The sequence below is a fragment of the Solea senegalensis genome, linkage group LG14 (genome assembly GCF_019176455.1).
Source record: "Solea senegalensis isolate Sse05_10M linkage group LG14, IFAPA_SoseM_1, whole genome shotgun sequence".
Lineage (NCBI taxonomy): Eukaryota > Metazoa > Chordata > Actinopteri > Pleuronectiformes > Soleidae > Solea > Solea senegalensis.
Genome location: NC_058034.1, coordinates 4700996 through 4725502, shown reverse-complemented (window position 1 = coordinate 4725502; position 24507 = coordinate 4700996). Strand labels below are relative to the sequence as shown.

The window sequence follows — 24507 nt, the reverse complement described above, 5'->3', positions numbered from 1 at the left end:
CTTTTTTTACACTTTCTAATTTGGCGCTTCATACCTCCTTCTATCCCTCCATCCACCCTTTACTTTGTGTTTCACTTGCTTCCATTATAGACTGTAATTCAAGGCCTTTAAGTAATTACATTGAAGTCCTCCAGAGTTGTACAGTGGGAACCTAGGGCTCAGGGAATTTTAACCCCTTCACAGTGCAGCAGTTTATGCCATACTAATACCAGGTTCTGCTATAGGTGAAACTCGGTTTGCCTCCCTGTTTAAAACCAAGCCTGATGTAATCTGTTGGAAAAACAGCTTTCTAGTGACAGAGTATCTGTTTGGAGATCCTCAGGCTTTATCTGTAAAGGGAATCTGTCAGCATCGAGAGCTCTCAGTGACAGGGTCTGCTTAAGAGTTAAGGCAGATCAGTGGTTAGGGTTCTCTGTGGCTTGGTGTTGCTTGAAAAACAAAAATGCATACATTACATTTCTCAGACCTTGAACTTGAAACAGAAACCACAATACAACAAAGGAAACAATCTAAACATTATGCCTTTCATACTACAGCTTTGTGGGGATGCATTTCAAAACTAACATGAAAGTAACACCCGCCCACTAAACATTCCAAACTAAGATCATGTGGAGTAATTATGTATTGTCGCAGGCTTCTGTCGTCAATAGTTGAGCTGAGTTCTTCCACCGTCTTACTTGCCAATTGTAGGTTGCTTTGGAATTGAGTGCTGGAATTTGGCTTTGCCCAAGCTCCCACTTATGTACTGTATATACATATGAAGAAGGCTGGTGGACAGAGCTGAGCTCACAGCTTGAGTTCTGTTAATGCAGATGGCTGGTTTCGCCGGCATATGGGTAGGGTTTATTTGCAATGCCAATGAATATTTATGTGTTTAAAGCACGTTTGTGATGGGAGGCTCCTGTGGATATCAGAACAAGATTTTGACTCAGAGCCTTAGTGAGTGGCACAGGGTGTAGCTTAAGGGGATGAGGATTCCTATTCAGCTGTCTTCATGGCCTAAAATGTCTTCATGTTTATCAGTAGGACCTTGCTGAGGGTTAGGGTTAGGGCATCCTTGCTCTGTAAAAGTGAGTGCCCCCCCCCCCCTTTTTGCTTAAAATTATTTAAGCAAAAAGTGCTTAAATAATTTGCACCAAATTTTGTAAGATGGAGAATGGATGCTGCAGATTGTGGATTGTTGTGTTATATTTTTTTATTTGCAGTGCAGTATAGCTCATATATTAAAAACTACACTGCAGAAAATATCTTTTTTTATTTCTGCAGTGGAGTACAGGAGTAGGCAGGGTCACTGGGAAAATAGTTTTAGATTGAGTTTCATCAGTGGGTTATTCACAGCTTGTCCTTATCTCCTCTCATCTGATGCGCATGGACACATACAGTCATTTCTTATGTGACAGATGACCAGAGGCAATCTTTCCATCTCTGAAATGCTCTGCTGTAGTTGAAAGGCTTTTAGTTCCATCTCTTGTTGGACTTTCTATTTTTTCCCGTTTTCTTTTCTCTGTAGGCCAAACAAAACCTGCCAACTGTGCCTTTAATGTGTTAAAACCATATGGAGAACAGTGAATTGATTTTCAGGGTGCAGATACGGACTTGTAACTCTGTAATAATAAGGTGTCCTCAGCTTTTTTGGTACATCCCCACTGAGTGTGTACAATATACAATACAAGGCCACAACTAATCAAATTTTCTCTCTTTTCCTCCCCCATGCCTTTGGCTCTGGTGCATCTCCAACATCAGGTAAGAAATTGTGCTATCATTCCACCAATCAATAGTAATATAGCCTGTAGCTAGTTACACACTGACACTGTCTACACTCAGAGATTTAGATGTGTGCAAATGGCAACAGGGATATTTCACTCCAGACACCAACAATATTATGAGAGCCCAGGTGAAGCAGCCCAGGAAATCCACCTCTCCTCTTTGTTTGGATCTTTTATCAAGACTGATGCTTCTCGTGTAATGAAAGCTATTTGGCAAGAGCTGTCTCTGTTTGGCGTCCAGGGAGGGAGCTAAAAATGCTCTGGCTCATGTTGAAAACAGTCCAGCGTTCAGCTCAGGCCGCTGTGTGTGTGTGTGTGTGTGTGTGTGGTGCGTCTCCTCAGTTCTCAGCCCCTCCAATGACAGCTTCCCCCAGTTTATGACAAATGGTGGGGTGCCGAGCAGGCTAACAGGGAGGTAATGCCTGTTGGTTCATTAGTAGGCTGGGTCACTGTGGGCTCATGACCAGACATACATTGCTCCTGCTCTGGGCCTAATAGACATATACACTGCATAACAGAGACGCACACTTATACAAACTCTTGTTTACGCCTGCACAAATGGAAGTGCTACTGCACGTCCCTGGCATTTTATTTACTTCGGAAAAACCTATTTCGTAGAATTAAAATCGCAAAGTATCGAGTGCTCCGGCAAAAACTGTCAGAGGACACTGCAGTACTTTACTCATGGACAAGATGCACACTGATGAGATTACTAAAAGCAACACTCTCGTCTACACAATGTAGGATTTATTCTCAGTGTCCCCCCCATAGTAAACAGTATAATTTGTTACAACTGTTGGAAAATAAATGTTCAGGTAACATTTGCATTTGTTGACAAGCTAACAATACTCGGAAGCAGCACTTCTAATTTACAAACAAACACGTCTTCAGACCAGGTACAGTAGCCTATGTAGACAGTAGACTATTATTTTATTTTTCAACATTTTATAAACCGAAACTAGCCCCAAAAGAACGACATTGCTTTTAGTTATGCAGCCTGCGTTTTCAACCCAGCTTATATAACCCATGGCTCATTGTATGCACATTGTATGTATCGTTGTAGAGGACAGAATGACTTCAGTAATACGGCCTGACACGCAGCAAGCTAAAGTAGAATGTTGTAGTTCTTTTTGTGGATTATATAGTGCCACTGCAGGCAATGCAGACCTGCACAGTCTCTGAAGGTATTTGAAGGTTGAAATCCTACATTGTGTTGCTTAAAATACAGTCCTTTTAATGATGAAGTCATGAAGATGTTCCAAATAAAACATGACTCACCTGACCTTGGCCAAAACCACTGAGGTGAATTAAGTGTCTGGTGATCAGCTGGTGTTAGAAGCTTGATCCCACCTTAAATGCCTTGAGTGTTTAATCAAAAATATTCTTCATTAACAGTAGGGAACACACTAACATTTGTTATAGCTCAGTCTTGTGACCAATAGGCAGGCTCAACACAACCCTTTTGTACCTGCTGTCCTCTATTTGCCCAGCTTCAGCTCTACCATCCCACTCCAAATCCTTTCTTTTTATCACTGAGTCATTCACACACAGTCATTCTCTCTCTCTCTCTCTCTCTCCCTATCCCAACTAAGGGCTCTCAGAGGGCTGCAGCCCAAACTGCTGGCCCTGTCTGTCTATTAATAAATGGCATTAACCACCAGGTCCTTCAGGGACTATTCATTTTAAAGATGAACTACCTTAAAGTACAACACAATGCCATCTCATTTTTACTGCTTCCTCATTACTGCTCAGGGTAGCTCTAGACTCATCACAACCCTTCTCCTCCACCCTCGTATACCACTGTCCCTCTGTCTTTTCATGCTGCTTTTACCACTCCCTTCCTTCCTTTTGAGTGAGAGAGGTCAATGCATCCACAGCTAAATCAATAGCAGAACAAGAAAACTGATTATGATAACAATAGACAGAAAGTGACCATTTCTACACCGGGATTTCTAATTTTCAACAACGCGCATCGATGCGATGGTTTGGCCTTTTATATAGCCAGTCTTGCAATTCTCTCTCTGTTATGCACTTAGAGCAATTGTGATGATAGATGGAGACCCTCATGGTAAAGTGTTTTATACTTACATAATTACCATGATAATCAAGTTTATTGTGGAGTGGCATTCTATGTCCTACCATGGGTGTTTTATTCTTTGCAATTACCAGTATAAATGTGCCACAGTGACAATGTATCTCCACAATAAGCGGCCCAGTGTGATCCATGACAATGTAGTACTTTGCTGGCCTGCTAAATCATTTGCAGTACAACATATAGGGCCTGTCCTTTGGTATAATTACCTTCACTGTCTATAAGCTCCACATTCGTTCTCATTTATTTCATAGTGGACAGCTAATATCACGATCAAAGAGATCAATGAAATCAGTGAAATCAAAGAGAGCAGTGAAAAAACCTCTACATTTTTTTCATTTGATCTACAGTATTTTAAATAATTTCTCTAACTACAATACTTTTTGTTTTAGTAGGAGATGAGTCAGAATGCCTGCACTGGTTCCACACGTCTTCCCTTGTGTCTGAATGTCAAAATATTTGTTCCGGGTTTGTTTTAGAACCCTGGCAAACGGGTGAAAGGAAGGTTTGAAGTTGTAGAGGAAGAGCCTCATTATACTCACCAAGTTGCACAGTTATTCTGTATGAAGTGGAGATAAAAGCAAGAGAAAAGCTTAGAGCCAGAAGAAATAAAGAACACGGGGAGAAAAAAAAGAAGCAGCTTGAAGGAAAAGAAATGTGGAAAGAAAAGGGGCTGGATCAAATAGATAAGGGTTAGGAAGGAAGGAAAAGAGGAAGACAGGGAGGCACCATGTGGTTTTAAAAAAGAAGCAAAATACAAAGGGACAGAGATCAAATTATTGCAAGAGATAGCAACTCCACTGGTGTGACTGGTATAACAGCTGAGCTAAATGGTTTAAAGTCTCTCTCTCTGTCTTTCTCTCTGCAGACCTGAAGACAATTTCAAATTACTCCGTACTGATATGACTAATGCTAATTAAAAGCTGAATACTTAAGCCCTTATTGTGCTTATGTGTGAAGACCTCAGATCTTTATTCATTTTCTTTTTATTTAATAGGGTCCTGATGATATGCATATACATATACACTGTTCATATAAAGCATGGTATCACAGACAATGCGGACTATGCATGTACAAAGGGAATTCATACTTCTTATGGATATGATAGTAATTCAAATATTAACAATCACATTTCTTTGTTTGTATACTGCCATTCAAACACCTGAGGTGACACTCATTGCAAGCAGGTGGCAAGTTCAGAGGCACCGGAACACACATGTGCCTCTAGAAAACATAAATCCTTCCACCTGACACTACACAAACATTGCTCCCACACCCAGTTGGTTCCGCTTTTATGCAGCAATTCATGCAAAGCAAGCATAAAGACCACTCAAGCACAGACACTAATTCCCCTTGTCCAATGCATGTAGATACACACAGACATGAAGACAGAAACAAACTCATATCGGCTCTCCCCAGGTAGTGCTTTCAATCAAGGCAAAATCCTGACATTCTTCAAAGACTAGGCTTCACTGGCTCTGTTTCATTCTTGTCTTGTCTATTCTCAGAGACAGATGTACCGCATAGTTCTGTTGAACTACTGAGTCGGAGAAAATCACTCTGTTTTTGTACATAGCTGCGTCAATCACTATCCCCCAATAAGCCATCTGGCATCTTCTTGGCAGTGGCTAATATTTATAGATGGCATAATTATTTGGAGATTGTATGACTGATTCTTTGGCAAAGAAAATTAGCAGATTCATTATTTTCCCCTCCATCCTGCAGATGTAATCAAACACAGAAATATCTGTCACACACCTGACCGTGTTGGCGTGGCCACATAAGAACTACATTTAGGCTGTCCGACATAGATAAGAAAGGATAATTTGACACCTCCAAAACCTATTTCGACACACCCGGCCGACTGTAGCTACTACAGCCGCCCCTGCTTGACATTCTATCTTGTTTGTATCCTCCCACATTGAATATGCAATCAAATCGCTCCCCCAGCAGATGAAATGGCATCCAGTTGACTCTCATATCCTCCACATGCCTGATGTGAAAGCTCCTCATAGTGAGCGTGTATGTGTGATGAGGGGGTTGAACCAACCCCTGGGATCTTCTCTGTGATGAAACATTCAAGAGGAGTTGCCAGAAGAGTGTATTCAACAACCGGCTGTAAAATGAAGCTCTGGAAAAGCAATCTGCACTCACAGAGACCTATTGCTTTCATTACCACCAAAGCTCTGCACATCAAAGGTTATATTTTACCAAGATAAATGTTGTGCTGTGTTTCTTTGATTGTGGGAGGGTCTAAATGCTCATTTGCATACCAGTTACATGTATATTACGTAAAGATGGCGGGATAAAACCATTAAGAAAATGTTTTTAGTTTGTTCCGAAACATATCATGCATTATAATGAGCAGAGGATGTGTAGTATGCTCATCCCACACATATTAAACGATAAATAGATTGCATTAATTGTATAGTCCCTGTGCTGAAGGCACTGATTAATGCTACTGTTTGCTGATTCAGACCCTGTGGTGAGTTATGAGCACTTTTACAGCTGATCATTTTCATCATGCACATTGTTCATTCTAAGGCGCCGCTAATGGAAATATGTATGGTTGCGCGTGCACGTGAGCGTAGTCCACGCCCACACGCCGTAGCCACGAGCACCGAACACAGGGTGAAATTCCACAAGTATGTTTGTAGAGGTGAGGGAGGGAGCAGTCAGCGTTTGTTTAGCTAATCAGGCAAATGAGTGTCATAAAGCAAGCCAGAGGCAGGAGCAGTGCAGAGTGGTCCACAGAGGGAACCCACTGAGGAAAGAGTCCCTTTCCCTGGAGAAATAGACCAAGCCACCCAATCCACATCCCACACATAACATTTCAGCAATTAAACACTGACTGATGCCCTGACTGATCAAGGTTACCAGGCCAAGGTGAGGCCCAATGAGCAGTGTCACTTTGCTTTATGGTTTCTGTCCCCTAGGTCTCTCTCTACATAGAGGGCACTCCACACATACACACTCCATACATTGAACATATCCTCGCCAGAAAAATGTTAGCATTATTAATTAATATATCCATGTACATGTTTACTGATGATTGACCTCTTCTGGTTATGGAGACTTAAACACTTACTTGAATTCTAATGTGATTTAAAACCCCGTTTGTGCTAAACTCAGTAAGACTATGGGCAGCACATTTGAAATGGCTAAATTGGCAACCGGTTGTGACATCACCCATAAGAATTTTGAACTCCCATTTTGAAGCCTATAACCAGTGCCGCCAGGTTACATTTTGCAAATGGAAGATCAGGGGCCTGTAAACCGGCACCAACTGGACAATATCAGCGGTCAAACACATTGGTATCCATCCATTGTGTGCTGTACTTTATCATCTGTTTTCCTCTAAATCGGAACATATTTCATAAAACTGACTTAATGTGTTATTGAAGAAGAACCTAAACTAGTGATTAGGAACATTAACTGTTATAAATCAAGTTAGAAGTGGGCTAATTCTTCCCACTGGCTTTTCAGTATGTTTCTACTTGGCGATTGACCTTAAACATGGATACCTGTTTCATAATAATAAAATAATAATAATAATAATAATAATAATAATAACTTTATTTATAAAGCGCCTTTCATTAACCCAAGGTCTATGGTGAGAACAGCACATTTGTAAAATACATTTTTTCTGCCAATTTCCTGCAGTTTTCATTCAGACATGGACACCTGTGTACACAGAGTTAGAATTCAGGGGTATTGGAGTATGGGGCAGTGCATTGTATGGGGCCCCCTCTCAGTTTGATGTTATATTTGTCAACAACAACAACAACATTTCAGTAACACTCTGAAAATGTATGTTTGACAATGTACAGAAGCTGCAACAACACCATGATTAAAAACAGCCTCACGAGATCCTACGTTGCCATCTTGCTTCAGAGTGATTCGATGTAGAGCTCACCTGGTCCATTTTGCCATGGGCACCCTAAGGTTCTTGAAGCTCCACTGCTGAAAGTAAAAGTGTTTGATTTCCTCTGGGGAGTATATTTGAGCTTAGAAACGTTTCATGGCATAAAATGGTCCTGTTTGAATCATCAGTTCAAAAGACCTGAAACCGAAAGAAATTATAATAACCTGGGCACATGAAATAGTCAGGAATTATTTACATGGTGTATTTCAATAACAAATGCTTAGCCAAGCAGCTTAAAGTCCTTTTAATATACTAAATGGCTAATGGTGGACAGAAGCTTAAGATTCTACTGTTGCCATGATCCAAAAACAGCTAATGTCTGGCCTGAGTCAACATAAGGTTAATTTTTGATTATTTCAACTGCACTGTGTTTTGTTTACAACTGTAGTGAATTAGCACTTCAATTTTCTTAATGATTCACACATATGACAGACATTTTCTCCATAGCAACGGTAACTGAGGTTCATGGATTGTATTTCTTTGAGCCATCTGTCATGCCAAGCTGTTGGAGAAAAGATTTCATGAAACCAAAGATGAGTTGAGAGGAGTTCTAGTTCAGTCTTTGAAATGAACAACTGTTGGATTCAAATTCAACTTTGCAACCATGTTAGGCCAAGATATAGAACAGAACAGGGAGAATGAGTGAGTTGGTGAACAGTAATGTGTTTGTTTTGGAGCATGTGGGTCTGTGCGTTGCATCCTCTGTCTGGCACAGAGTCCAGATCCCAAAGGAGAGATGCAGGTTAATCAGACATGTTGCTCTGAATTAGAGTTCCACAACCTCTCACTAGCACCACCCTCACCAATTTCCTCTGCCTGCCACCTTCCATTCTGTGCCTCTTCAAGTCCAACTTGGTCAGCAGTAATGGAGATAATTGCCGTGTAATAGACTTTTTTGTCGTATTCACTGGTGTCAAAGCAGTGTGGGTTCCCCGTGACATGGCTATTGATTCCTGATTGGGTCTGCTCACTTGAGAGGCTGGAAAGATGTGGAGGAAGATGGAAGGCCTGCCCCAGGGCAAATGTGCCAAAGGGGCAAGGCTGAAGGGTATAGGGCCAGGCCAAGATGGAGCTTGAAACAGTTCCTTGGAGGTGCAATGTCCTTAAAGCAAATGACTCATTTCATTATAATGATTTACTGGAAACCCATTCCTGTCCCACTGTCATTGCCTGACTTTTTAGCAGTCCATGGTTCTCGCTTTTGCTCTCCCATGCAGTTTCATTTTCTCTAGTTCCCCCTCCCAACCTTCTTCCATCCCTCTTTCCATCTTTCTCTCCACTGGCCTATCAGAGAGAGGATCGTAACTCAGGCCAGTTCCATAAAAGCGTCAGGATGACATCATGCATGGACCTTGCATTATAGGGTCAGACTGAACTTCATTACCACAATTAGACGGAGTTTCTGGTGGCTGGCTTAATGGATGACTGCTCAGCCCATTTGCAACCGTGTGTTGAATGATTAGAAAACACAAACTCTCATAAGCTTCCATTAGACAGCCTATTCTAAAACACTGTGTTTGTGCTGCCACATTCAGTGCCAACAACTAGCACCACAGAATGATAGCAGTAGAGTGCACTCGACCCAAATCAATGAGTAACTAAATGTTATTAGAGGAAGGGAAAGAAGCTACAAATTGGAGATTTTTGGTTGGCCAAAGTTTCAGATTGCTTTGACTCGATAAACACAGCAAAGTCTAATCTAATATTTGAAAGCATGTCAAAGGAATTGGAGATCAAGGGCTGCACGTGAAAGGCCATTGGAAGATTAGAGTAAAAGGTCAGAAAGCGAGATAGGGGGATACAGAGCACCGTAATAAAAACAGCTGTTCACAATGAGGACACGAGTGGGGGAGAAAAGAGAAGGAAAGTGGGAGAGAAAAAGCGAGAGAGAGAGAATGATTGGGGGAAGAGTGGAGGAGACTGTATTTTTAGGAATTAAAGATTTATTGACTGGTAAAAGAGCAGAAATGAAGAGAGAGAGAGAGAGGGCAATAGTGTGATGGTGAATGGGAGAGAGAGGAATGGACATGGCTAATCATTTCAAAAGGCCACAGAAGCAGTTTTGTCCTTATCATTTCAATTTGGGGTTGGACAACAAAACTCATTGAACACAATGGCGAGATTGACCTAGCATGCTAGAGGTTTATAGAGTTTCTCAAACCTTGTATGAAGTCTGTGAATGCTGCTAGCATCCATTTATTTGAAGTACAGTCAACCCGGGTGCTTTCACTGCACCAGGTGTGGCCTTGAACGACGCCTGTTATATAAAGACCTCATTTCCATTAGGGGGACTTTAAGCACTTACGCCTGTCATGCCCAGGAGGGCAGTATGGTGCGCTATAGAGAAGTGCAAGTGAATCAGCGAGCGAACCAAGCTGCTGTGACTTGCACTGTTTAAAATTGAATCAGGAGCAGAGGTCCTGTGGTCTCCCTCCCCCTGAGCCTCTGAGGTGACTAACTTTTAGGACTGGCTGAGTAACTGATTTTCTGGCTGGTCCGATATGAACAGCAGCGGCAGCAGCCCCCGCCACTCTGAAATGACAGCATTAATATGCTCCAGAAGTATTTCCTCTATCCTCTTTAGAACCTAATCAGATTTTATTCAGATTTGCACAGCTGTAGTTCATATATTATGCAGCATTAACTGCTACTTCAATAGTCATTAATAACGAGGTGGCTGGCTTCTGAATAAACAATGATGCTGGAGGTGTGTGAGCAACGAAGGGCAGGAAACGTAGCCTGTCGACTCAAACACTCTTTGTCCTTCAAAGACTTATCATTTCCATAGTGTGTGCCATATTACGACACGACAGTGGCATTCAACGTAATTATAGCAGAGGCAGTTTTAGAGAGCTGACTTTGAGTTTAAAAAGTTTTCAAGCAGGGGAGTTCTTAGCGCCCTTTGTTGAAAATTCTATTGAAATATTTGTTTGCATGGCTCAGTGGCATTTAATCTCCTGTTGTTCATCAGTTTCCACTTGATTTATTTCTTCACCTTCGCCTATTTATTGAATTTAATTACACCTCAAATCCCAAAGCAAACCTGCTGCTGTTAAGGGTGGGGGGAGGTGGGGATGGAAGGAGGTTGGGGAGCAGTGTAGAGTATAAACCATGACTCAGACAAATAGCTTACTCCTTCCAAAGACGTACAGTATACAGCCTCTAGTATTTAAGCAACCTTGTATGTAGACACACACACACACACTCACTCACTCACAGTAAATCACCCTGAGAGCAGTCCAGCAAGACACACATCCTCTAAAACTCTGGCCAATGATCTGCAGTCTGTCTGCGGCCTCGCCGACCACATAAAATATCGGTCAGTTAATTAGGCAGTAATTGTGCAATGTGCTCTCCTTTTTATGTGCCATACATTGGGCCATAAAGATGAGAGTGTGACGATGGGAGAGTGGGCCACTGAGGTGTGCACTGTACCATCAGTCCATTTCAGGGCTACACTGTGGCCAGAGGTCACATATATTTCATTTTTGAAGGGGAGTGGAAGAGACACAACCCCCCCTGCTGTATTTCACCAAAAGGGCTAATGAAAGAGGCAGTCGCCTTAACTGGATGAGTGCCTTTAACTCTCGCCACTATATGTACTGCATATGTCCCGTTACATGACACTGTCAATGTGTTTTATTCACAGTACATTTTCTATTTTCCTGATCACTTTGATCTTACAGTGGCTTCATAAGTAAGTGTTGGGATCTAAGATGGACAGTTTGGCTTTTTGTGAGGTTCTGAAAAATCCTCTGGAGATAATAATATTTTAACGTGTTGTGATGCACAGGTTTTGTGTAGAAGAACCGCAAAAGCTCCACCTGAGGCGCTTTGTAGATATTTGCTGAATACGGCGGAGAACAGGGCTGAGACGATACAGCAGAAACTACTGAGTACATGCTGCTGAATTAATTTGACTCTCTCCAGTAGTCCTCATGGAGACCAAAACCTGATCCTAATGACGCAGAACCGCATTTCTAAAGAACTGGTTAAGTTAAGTTGAATTTGAATTGTTGAATAGGTATAACTGGTTATGTTGAAGATGAGGGATAATGCTTTGTTTAGGCTGTCAATGTGTGCTCTTAAAATGATAGCGGCACAAATGTGTGTGTGTTTGTGTGTAAAGTTGCAACTTAATGCTTATATGACATCTCACTCTGTATTTATTTGTGAATCTCCATGTGCCCGGAGGTTAGTTTATGTGTCGTGTCTCTCTCTCTCTCTCTCTGTGCGCGTGAGTGCTCAAAGCCACAGGGCTGAGTATGTGTTTGTGTATGTGTGTGAGTCACTGTGCTGCCGTTACTGCATGGCCGGCGGCGCTCAGCAGTGAGACAGAGATGTGACAGTGATGGCTCCTTAGCTCTGAGCCTCAGCTTGGGAGGCCCGAGACACACCCACGCTACTGACCTTCACTGTCACCGCTGCAGCAACACACACTCAGACAGACAGACAACAGAGCCACATACTCGCAAAGGGTTCATATTCTTGCAGCCAGAGCAGAGAGTATATAACGTAGCTCATACATGGATGCACGCAGACATGGTCACACACACACACACCATGCTCATTTTCCACCTACACTCTGATTTTTTTTTTTCTTCATCTCAGGGAGTCAGAGCTTACCAGGCAGGCCGCAATGATTCACCAACAATTTGAGCTGCTTTCTGCATCCAACTCCATCTTTCAGACCAACTCTATATTATACTCACACTTCATTACCATCCTCACTCACTCCAGCCATTTCATCGCACACCCCCACACTTACTGTCTAGCTCCTAGAGTAAATTCTTTACATTTCTTTCCTACGCCAACATTATTAGCGATTATAAAATAGAAGGTAAGAAACAACACTTCTGAATCTGCTGTATTCAGGTCTGTGCAAGGTTATAATGACCCTCCTTGGCCTCCCGCTTTCTCTATAAATATGTATGCTTGGGGTGGCGAGCCTACAGGTCAGCATGTTCTCTTCTTGGTTCCTCTGTCAAATCAGTGGTGAGGCTGAAACATGATATGCATAAGTGAGCATCATACAGGCTGGGGAAAATTAGAAATTGAACTTGGTACAACTATGTACTGCCATGCACACTGGAACCTGTAAGTTTGAGTTCTTGTCTTTAACCTTGTATTTATTTACCTGTATATGCTGTGCCTTGTGTGAACATAAACATGTATAATACCTTGATTTACGTTAATAATCTGTCACTATACATTAAACGGCACCAAACCACATCACTCAGTATTTAAAGAAGGCTTTCTGGGTTCACTCCATATTCCACTTCCACCATATACCCTTGTCCTGGCTATATATATTGGCACTTCAGTGCATAATGAGAAGTGGTTTGTTAGTAGTGAACCCCTTGCTGTTTTAATGTAGCAGTGTGTTGCTCGTGTGTTGTTTTAGTGTCACAATATTGTAAGAAATATGCTAACAAGTGTTTTTTATGGTTAGTTAGTCTATTACACACTGCAGGGAAATATCTGTGAGGGTACACCGAAGAACTGTGTGAGGATTGGTGATAATAGGGCACAGGAGAGGAGAGCAGGTTTTAATGGGGCAGAAAGGAGGAGATATGTTTGTGTATCTTAACGGCCACTGTAACATCAGTGGCTCCTGCACTTTCCTTGATCTACCATAATAAAACTCTACACACAAACATGAGATAATGCCTCATGTTTTTTTATGCATATATGTGCTCCGCTAATGCGTGCACTATTTTTTTTCTTGAAATAAGTCACAGTGATTTGAAATAATTGCATTATTTTTAATGCAAAATGAACTGGTGTCCAGGATATTTTTAAATAAATTGGTAATCTTGATTGCGCTGACCTCCAGTTCTGCATGTTATTGCTCTTTATGCTGTAAGGATCCTTAAACACGTGAAGGTACAACAAATACGCACATGATGATTTAGTGCAAGATTTTTGGAGCTGTACTGGCAGAGTCGACTTACATATTTAGCTCTGAATCATCACACAGTGGTAGAGTATATTTAGGAAAACTAAATGGGTCAAACATGGTGTGTTTTATGTATGTGTGTGCCTGTGTGTGCCATATAACAAAAAGACACATTCAGTTCAGTCATGAGGGACCTTCGGCCACTGGTACTGCTGAGCAAGGCCTCTGTCAGTCAAATTTAAGCTGCATGTTATGTACTGCATTAGTGTATACATGCTGGTTGTGTTAGTGCATAGATGCATGTGTGTGTCTGGTGCATATATACATATTGTGTGCACACACACAGTACATGCAGCTGTCAGCACACTACAGCACCGTATATCAGGTCCGTGCAACACCATTAGGTCTCTCTATGACGTTTGATATACACGGCCTGTCAAGAGCCCTGTGGGCTGCCTTCTCTTCCAGGAATAACCCACACCATCTGAAAAAAAAAAAGCTCTGAAACAAAGACGAAATGGTGGCGATGCAGAGGTGTATATGTATGCATGGCTTAGGCAGAGCCTGGGGGTAAGAGTTCCTGCTGCAACACTCCTGATTTACACACTCCAAGTTGGTGTTGAAGGCATTGGATAATTAGCTGCTGAAAATATCTGTGTGTATGAGAGCATGAGCAGTAGTGTTTGTGTGTGTGTGTGTGTGTGTGTGTGTGTGTGCGCAGTAGTAGAGGGGAGTGAATGGATTACGCAAGACCTAAGATTGAGTGCATGTGTTCTGCTCGTCCATCCTCACTCTAGTGGTTGCAAAAGGTGAACACTCTGCCTTACTTCAATTCTGACTCTGGTGGATAAGGGGCATGCTGAGTTTGGCGTGAAGCTTGAGCCATTCACAGAGTGCTGAGCAATGAAGGTGGGGGGTGAGCTTGTTGTGTATCCTTGCTGTAAGGATAATGATGTGATGAATGGCGAGAGGGAGCGAGTGGGAGACAGAGAGCGCGAGAGGGAGAGCGAAATTTCAAGGCTAATGCCTGAGGGGATGTCAGACAAACCTGTGTATGTGTAATAACCACGGAGGTTAAAATGCTACACCGGCACTAGAGATGGCTGCCAAATATTTTGACATCCACTCTACCTCCTCTGCACAGCTGCTGCGGTTGACGAAGAGAGGGATAATTTACAACAGAGAGAGAGAGAGAGAGATGGATGAATGAGTTAGTGAGAGAGAGAGAGACTAGAATGTGAATGTGTTGACGTACAGTCAGTAAGAGAGATAAGGTGGGGAAGAAAGAGCAGGATGCCTGTTTGACCGCCTGTGAAGCCTGCCTGTCTGTCTTTCTTGATTTCCTTCTCTCTGTGTTCTGTGTCCCGACGATGCGTCCATAGTGCTATTTGTTTCAAGGTTTTTCTAAATGTGACTGATGTGCCCAGTCAATGTCCTGTTTGCTTTCTTTTTCCTTTACTACAGCCCTGATGCATAGTGTTTATTACCAATTGAAATAGGGGAAATTACTTTGCAGCAGGAAGGACCCTTTGTTTGTGTGTGTGTGAGCCTGCATATATGTGTGTGCAATGTCTCCATAGCCCCCCATGGGCTGTATATATAGATCGTGTCTCTCATCTTCTTTTTATTCTGGTGTGTATGGATAAATAACTCCTGTTCCCTTTAGATTAGCCGTGACCTTTCCACCCCTTCTCCATGCACCTAAAAGGCCCCTACAACTCTTATTCCATGATTGCATTGTGAATCCTTCACAATAACAAATGTCAACTCCATTGATTGGCCATCTTAGCCAAAAATAACAGGGGGGGGTGGGGGCGGGGGCTCCGTGTTACGGCTGCAGGGTCCCCAGGCTGTAGTGAGAACGTATGTCGTGAAAGATTGCAGAGAAAATAGAAAATCTTACTCATTAACTTCAACTCCACAGCCCCAAGATTTCATGGATTAATCAATGCTAACCTACTTTATCAAAGACACTTATCTTCCACATACAGAAATCTATGCATGTCCCTGGCCAAGAGGTCGATAGCAGGAAATATTTTACATTGCCCACCCCTTTTTTTCATCATCGGTCCTCCCCCTCTTTCTCTTTCTGTCCCACAATCACTGCATGTGTGTCTTGTCTTTGGCCAAGATGTCCTTGGGACTGGCCTAGAGAAGGGAGACCCATATCAGATAACTTATTGGTTCATTTTGCCCATCTCTTTCCAATAATGTGTAACATTACCAGTGTTATTAGATAGGAGATTAATGGTGCTTGGCCCTGCTCCTCCTCTCCAGGACGGGACACAGAGGAGAAAAGATAAAGGAGAGAGAAGAGGAAGGGAATGAGTTGAGGAGAGAGACAGAGAATGAAAATGAGTGAATACTCTTTGACTCTGGAGGCCTTAATGTCTGACTTAGCCCTGTTGTTAGAGGGTCATTTGGTGGAGCTGACTGACAGACCACAGGGCCCTGAACTTCTCCATTTCTCCCTTCATCCACCACCCTTCTCCTTCAGCTCCATCCTTCCCCTCTTGCTCCCTCTCTATCTCTCCATCTTCCTGAGTACTACCGTTCAGCGGCCCTTTGATCCTCCTCCTTCACATCAATCAATGCAGACAGCAGAGAGAAGTGAAAGAGAGAGAAGGATGACTCGTCTTCCAGTGCTGCAGGTGCTGTCTCTGCCATGTCAGGCAGCGGTCTGATGCTCTGTTTATTTATGCACTTGTTTATGTATTTATTAGGCAGCGCTGCTCCCATTCCATGCTCCCGTTTTTCCCTTCACTCCCTCTGAGGCCCAAAAAAGGAGCGAGGCAGAGGAGCTGTCAAGTTATTGGATCCAGAGTCATAATGCTGTAAACACTGATAGTGTTAAACTGAACAGAAATGCCTCCTTATCACCATTGCCCTTTAAATCTGAGTGGATTTTCTATCTATCTCCGCATTTCAGCTCTCTTTGTATTTGCTCATTTTACCCCCCCCCCTTTTCTCCCTCTCTGTTGCATGGAGTAATAACTTGCTCATTATTGGATGTAAGAAATATCTACTGAGAGATTATATCAGATATAAAAAGCTCACAGGTGATGGGCGTCAGAACCTCTCTGCATCCCAAATGAGACCCGGGGGCTTGCTCCACAGAGACCGAGCATCCTTCATGAGCCTTGCACAGAGGCCTAACTCTTCTTAGTAAGAGACAGCTTGGCTCAGCCTAGCCCTGCTAAGCCCAGCTCAGTTCAACTCAGCTTGGCTCAGCTCAGCTCTGTTTGACCTTGCACTGTGTAATTAATGTATTTACTGCAAGCTCATCTGCTCTCAGTCTGTCAGTCATTAGGGCTTGAGAGTTTCGTTGCACTGTTGCGTTGCTGTTCGCCTGCTGTACCCTTGGCCTCCTCATCAGCTAACCTTTGCTGCTTAGTTCTGGAGAATTAACAACTTACCTCCCTGGAAATCTGCTGACTGAATGCAGTACATTTTTCCTCTCATTTTCAGTCTGCCAAGTGGTGAGAAACCTGCCAGTTATATCAAAATATGTCCAGGCTTTGGGTTCAAGATGTTTCAGGTCTCTGGCCTTGCTTTATTTCCTACTGTCTCTCTTCTGTCTCCTGTTGATATTTATTATGTTGTTTAAATTTATATTGTGCCCAAAATTTATTGAGCATTTGTGCATTTTTATTTGTATTAATTGAACATATTTTACATTTGCATTGTTTCACCTATCAAATTATATTTTGGAAATTAAGCTGTAACATGGCCAAAGAGAATGTATCTATATATTAAGGAAAGTGTAAAAAGGGGAAGATAGTCAATTCTTATATTTTGCTCTTGTCTTCAAAATAATGTGTTCTGCAGAAGTGGAGATGGAATCAGGTAAATGGATGGAAGTGCTTGAGAAACATAGTGACATTAAAGAGCAAGGGAGCCAGATTGGAAGCAGGGGAGGGAATGAAGAACATCTTTGCCCATGACAGGAACAGCAAAGGACAAATGTTTGAATCATTTAAAACTCCAGAGAGAGCGATCTGTTACAGTGACCAATGGCAACAGTGTCTGTCTGGTGGAGTGCATGGCCTTGGGCCATCACTCCCACTTTCCATTCCTTCATCTCACCACCTCTCCTTTACTTACACTTAATTGCCCCAGAACAGGGACTGGACAGGCAGCAGTAAAGAAGGGATGCACCCAACTGGAGAAACATAATGTAAATTGTAAAGGAGTCAAATTTAGAAGAGGAAGAAGAACAAGAGGAGAAGCGAGGAGTGAGAACATGGAGAGCAGTCGTTCAGTGGAGTGTTGGAGCATTATTTAAATGGCTCCATGACCTTCATTGTAATACTTTATGTACGAAAAATAGGTCAGAAATAGGGCTGTGCTGTGTATGTTCAGTGTTCAAAGGTGAGGATGTTGTTGCAGAACTGCTGTACACAAGTATGAATATTGAAAAAAAGAAGTCCTTGAAAAGTCACCAAATGTCGCTGGATGATGATATTTAGCATATTTATGACACCGTTGCATCACAGTTGTATTCTGCCTTGTGTCAGCTACTTTCAACCCTTATATCTGTTTGCTTCTTTCCTACTCTCTGTGCTCACCTATTTAATACAGCCAAATTCCCTATAACGCTGTTTTCTTTTAAGTTTTCTGTTTCCGTGCAAGGAAATAGAACAGATATTAAGTAGTTACAACGACATGAACTTGAAATATCGCACATTTTTGGATGTCTTTAACATATGAACACAGCAGAAAACTAGGTCAGACATGTCCACAACAGTGGAACAATATCTAAAACATTAAGGTGAGGGTGTGGCACATAGCTTCAGAAGGCATTCTGCACAATTTCAGGTAAATGTTAGGACTTAGAGGAGAGGTGAGCTTGACTTGAACTCATGCACACAGGGCGATACTGAAGAGTTGTTAAAGTAAGCCTCTAGAATTTTTGTTGCAAGGTGCCTGTTTGAAAAAGACCAAAGAGGTCTGAACATTTGGAGATAAACGCTCCAACATCGAACAGTAAACACTCACCTGATGATGTAATAGAAACTTTATCTCTCAGGCAACAATGTTTCAAGTTTCCAGAGCCGGTCTAGCTGTTGTGGTCCAACCAAAAAAGCACACAGACACAGTCATTGACTCAACCACATGGAGTGATGGCTGTCCTTTGTTTCAGGCATCTGGCAGCCTTTATTTGGTGTTTGTTACCCTCTTTGACCTGTGGGGACTATTAAATGTCACTTTCCTTTAAGTGAAGAAGAAAGACAACTTCACCTAACTTCTAACACTGTTAAAGGTCAGACATTGCCGGGGTGACAACGACACACAAACTCTGCAGAAAAACAAACATAAAGGTGCAAAATCAAACTCAGGTTTGGCTTTCACATAAACATTACCCTGTAGCTCCTTCTCTCCTTCTTCTGTGTGGATCTCTCTCTCTTATTTAATATTGTGTAACATTGGCTATACGTTTGCCCAGGGGTATATATATATATATATATATATATATATATATATATATATATATATTTTTTTTAATGTTTCACTTGGGATATCAGATATTGATTGTGATGTTTTTATTAAAGGACCCAGTTTTGTGAAAGAAAAGCAGTCCCTGGAACAGGAGGCATTCACAGCACACACCATCACATCCACTTTTACTCCCGAGCTGATGAGAATTAATGCACTGTCTAATATTCAATGAGTGTGTGTGTGTCCAGTGTGTTTGCGTGGCTGTGTGTCTGTGTGTGTGTGCTAATAGAGATCTCTTTTTTTATTGTATGTGCGCCGTGTGTATTCAGTCTGCTTATTTTTTTGTTAGTGAATGTGTGCGCGCTATAACAGCTACTTTCCAGTCACAATAGTGTTGCGATTTATTATAATTCGTTTGTCTGGCCCTGAAGTGTTCATTAGACAGTCACGAAACACAGCGACAGGGCTACAAGGTCGCCAGGCCAAATGAAGACGTGGCCCCTCAATTTAGCAACTGCCCACACACACACACACACATAGATATCCAGACACGCAGGAACATACGTGAATTTTGTACTAATATCTATATACTTGTCGTTATAACACACATCAATCAGTTTCTGAGTTTGGAGAGAAAAAGCTGTGAAATAAAAACTAAAGGCACAAGTCTGAATATTTCATCAATTGTGTATTTCATAATAGATACATGAGTTTTCTAGATGATAAAAATATATATATATATATATATATACATATATATATATATATATACTTCAATTTAATGAAAATGAACCTGATTTCATATTCTTCTGTGCTTATCATCATAACTATTCATGCTAAGGATATCACCGCAGCATGTATTTGATCATCTCACTACAAACAGTCCTCCCAGGCGGCTTTGTTGTGTCTTTCCTTTACCCATTAAGCTGTTCATTAAAGAACGGCCTTGTCTGCGCCTACGGGGTGTGTTTGTTTGTGTTTGAATGTATAAGTGTATATACCGTATGCATGCAGGTTTATAATGTGCGTACGATATGTGCGCTTGATCAAAGCACAATGTGTATGTGCGCTGGCGCACGTGTGTGCAAGGCTCCGTGCGGATTCACGGGGAAGCGTGCGCTTGCACTGTATGTTTGCGTGCTTGCCCCGTTATCCGTGCTTTGTGTGAGTGTGATTTGTTTCTGTCAAGGTTAATAAATGAAGAAATCAAGGTGAGTGTGTCTCAATGCAGACACAAGGACACGAATGGTGGTGGGGGAGTCTTTGACACCCAGCTGGTACCTCTGAAATTTTAATCAGGCCCTCTCTTTATTTCCCCTTCACAGCCAGACACTGTGGTTGAGTGTTCAGACATTGGTGGAACTATTTTCTTCCTCAGCTTTACCTAAGCCTGTGATGTGGAGCTGTGGTTTTAGTGAGTTTAAAGGCAGTTCACACCCTCCTTCACACTTACCCACCCTTTTTTTTTTCCACCCTTCTCCTTTTTCCACCTGTCTTTGTATTACAAATGTTTAGTGTGTGGTAATAGCAATAGCATAGTCATGATAGAGTATGTAGAGGAGTACACAGCCATGTGCTGCCCCTTGTTAAAAGTGAAAACTTGTCATATGATGAGTAGAACGCTCAGACTTTTGTCACCTTAGGTCAAATCGGAGGAGTAAGATGTTGGTTGATAATCATAGACTGGTATGTCAGTGTTTAAATACAGTTTTGAGTCGCAGCGTGTTTCAGAACATCCATGGTCCTCTCAGAGCTAAAGTTGCCTGGTCTAGTTTGAGTTTTGGAACTTTAAAGATTGAAGTACCTATTCTGTGTCCCACACAAGGTCAGATATGATACAACAGATGTGATTCAAGCTTCAACCATGTAATATCAACTCAACAGTCCAGTGAAACATTCCAGTGAAATATTGAAATGATTAATGATTAGTAGGAAATAATTACACGTCACTTTGAATGATAAATGCTTTAATGTAATTATAAGCGGTGCTTTGCTCTTGCACTTCTTGGGCATCCTTCAAGCACATTTGACTGGTCCATTGTTCATTTAGAATAAGTTATTTTTGCACACACACACCAATTAGTGATAGTGAATTTGCCCTCTGCATTTAACCCATCCTTATTACACACCAGTAGTGAACACACACAAGTCGAGCTCAGGACAGCCCTACCCCAGGACTTGAACCAGAAACCCTCCCGTTACAAGCCCAGTTCCTTTCCTCTTGGCCATGGGCTGCCATTTTAGAAGCACTCCTTTAGCACATGACAACACAGTCAGTAGCACACGCTCAAAACCTCAATGACGTTTGTTGGCTTTAGTTATAGCATCACAGACCTTGAAATAGTCACATTATAGATGCAAGCATCTTGTTTAGGTGTGTGTGTGTGTGTGTGTGTGTGTGTGTGTCTCCAAACAAATCTGATTTATTAGCCACTGTTCCAGTGTGATGTGATTTTATTGCCTCGCCAGTTGGAAAGAAAAGGAAATGGAAAGCAGAGTGAATATAACTGAGCGGAAAATATAAGAATGGAAATGCAATTCTCTTTGTGTGTGTGTGTGTGTGTTCACTCTTGGTGGAGTATATTAGGTGTTTCCGTGTTTCCTCACTATCCTCTTAATTGTATCTCTCCTCTCTCCAAACCCTGTTAGTCCTTTTCAATGACTAAATACAAACCAGGCTTCAAAATAAAGTTGTCTTTGAAATAACTTCTGAGGGATTATCGTCACACTTTGAACAGATTTTGGATTTCTCCTTTAAAGGGGGCCATACAAACCACATTTATTACAAGGTAAATCATTTTCATTATTAAAAAAAAAAAAGAGCTCTGCTCTGTATGTTTGCCATACTTCAGATGGAACAATTTCAACACATGCATTATTTACTCAACTTTAATCCTGAGAGCCCGATCCAAAGAGTCCAGAGAGCCAAATTAGATCATCCCACATATTTCAGCTTTCAAGACGAACATGCATGCTATATTTATTTTCCCCCACAGGAGAGTGGTCTCACATTTTTTGGACCTCACTGTAAATAAAAGATGCACTCCAGATGAAAGATGATTTAAAGATTTTGAAAATAAAATCAGTATATCATCAAAAGCATCTCTTTCATGAATTATTCACAACAAATAAACAGAACTTGCAGGCAATGCTAAATATAAAAGCAAGGCAGCAGTGTATATAAAAGCTCACTTTAATGTGTCCACGATTGTCCATTACAGAGCCAATAAGTGTTAGTTCTTGTGTAGTAGGTGTTCACAGATATCGCTGGAGGATATTTACTCTTATTTTACAAAAGAACACTAATACCAACCTTATGTGTACTGAGCAATTGAATGTATATTTTAAACTGCATCCTATAGTCTTTGGACATGACAGTTTATTAAAATGCTACATCTTTTTTCTAGTTTAAAGTCAATTTTTTAAAAGAGGAGTGTGAACATTAAAAAAAAGTGTGAACATTAAATATGTAAATATACAAGATTAGCCAAAGGCTGATTTTCATCTTTTGTCCCTTGGAAAGGTTGATTGTCCCTAATAAATAAGAATACGTTTAATAAACAAAAACAACAATAGCAGACAATTTACAGATTGTCCAGCATGTTCTAGAATCCACTTTCTCTCCGTGTTATTTCCTCAGAGTAAATGAGTCAATCTGTGGGAATGATTCTTACATTTTTGTGCAATTGACCCAGAAAACTTCTGTTATTCACTGTTTTTTTTAATCTGAAAAAACGTCATCGTAGCATCGTTGTGGCAGCACTGAGGAAAATCCCAGCACGACCCAATGTCAACATCCAGCTCATTTTCCTCAAGAATAAAAAAAAACACAAAAAAGGAAAATATTTGTGATGTCTTCAGACAGACACGATCAAAGACTTCCCTAACGAGATGCCTCACATGCTTCACTTGCTTCCTAACCCCAGCCTTAATAATTGCCTTTTTACTCAGATACCTTTTTAACATCGAGGTAAATGACTTATCCTCTCCGTAGTACAGATTACACTGAAATTGCCTTTAGAAGTAGATAGTTCACCACCAGCAGTTGTTTATAACTGCAACTTTTTTTTTTTTTCCTTTCAGAATGGATTATGCCCTTTAACAGAAAAAAGGGAAGATTTAAGGTGTACCTGCCACATGATTTTTAGCTGCCCTCTGTATATTAATCTCATTAGGGGAGCTCTATAGGAAGTGGGCAAGGCACACTCCATTATTTATGGAAGTGTAATTATCTATGGTGTCACAAGCAGGCAGGAATTTACAGGACCCTGGTTCCGCATCAGCACAATGGCTAGCTATACGTAATGAAGGAACACACCTCCAGGCTCTGCAATACACTGTCTGATCTGCTTCCCGCCGCTTACTTTTGCCCCACTATATTCTACAACACTGCAGTATACAGTATTTCACTCGCAGAGGCATGCGAGTGAAAGTTGTTAATATTCACTTGTATATTCCATGCTTTATAATTCACGTACGAAACTATTAAACAAACCAATTTATGAATTTTTTTTTTAAACTGTATAGTGATTATCTTATTCCTCATTGTATGAAATAGCATGTAGTTAATTAGGGACGGTGCAACATGTAAACATTTAATTATGTAAATTCCCCAATTAGCATGGAAAGTGTGGTTGTGTCAAGGTTTGATCACCGAGGGAGATCATAGTCTAAAGTCCTGTGTACACTTTACACTGTAAAACTGATGCTAAGTATGTCAATACCATTCTTCTTTGCATTTGCCAGTTGAAATAGGTTTTATTTTTACTTTTATTTAGTTTATGTTTGCCATGAGTTAGAAAAATGGAAATGAGTCACAACCTTACAATTAATTACTGCCCACTTTGAGAGCGCGGAATCATCGACAAATAGCTATAATTGTTATTTTAAACGTCATGGAGTTTGAGTTGATTTCACCCTGTGCTGTAATGTAATTAAAAGAAGCGGCCCGACACTTCTGATACCATCTTCCTTCATCTTGTAAATCTTGTGAGCTCAAAGCTCAAAACTCGATGGTGAAAACTCAGTGGTGTGATGTTGGAGGAGTTCGTACTTCTTGAAGCATTTACTTAACAGCCACTTTAACATGCAAACTGACACTTGACAGAGCTGAACAAAAAACTTCCACAGACCAATTTAGCACAGCCTATTGTCACTGTGTTTGAGCGTGCACTCATTACTGACAAGAATTTCTTAATTTTGCATCACAGTTCTCAGTTGTGCCGTGATGTGGAGTAAATGCAAGGTTTACTATGATTTGTTCTCTCACTCAAAATAGACCATTTAAAACAAAAAAAAACAAAACATTAAGCACTTTTGGTGAGTACATGTGTGGATGATTGTGACTTTGCTGTAAAAGAGAGAGACTGGAGGGACCATAGACAGG

General features: G+C 41.3%; 1 protein-coding gene across 9 annotated transcripts in view; it reads left to right on the top strand.

Moving 5' to 3' along the window:
- celf5a (cugbp, Elav-like family member 5a) overlaps positions 1–24507 on the top strand; it is a 173980-nt gene that overhangs the window by 54371 nt on the left and 95102 nt on the right. The gene's annotated exons all lie outside the window — the stretch shown is intronic.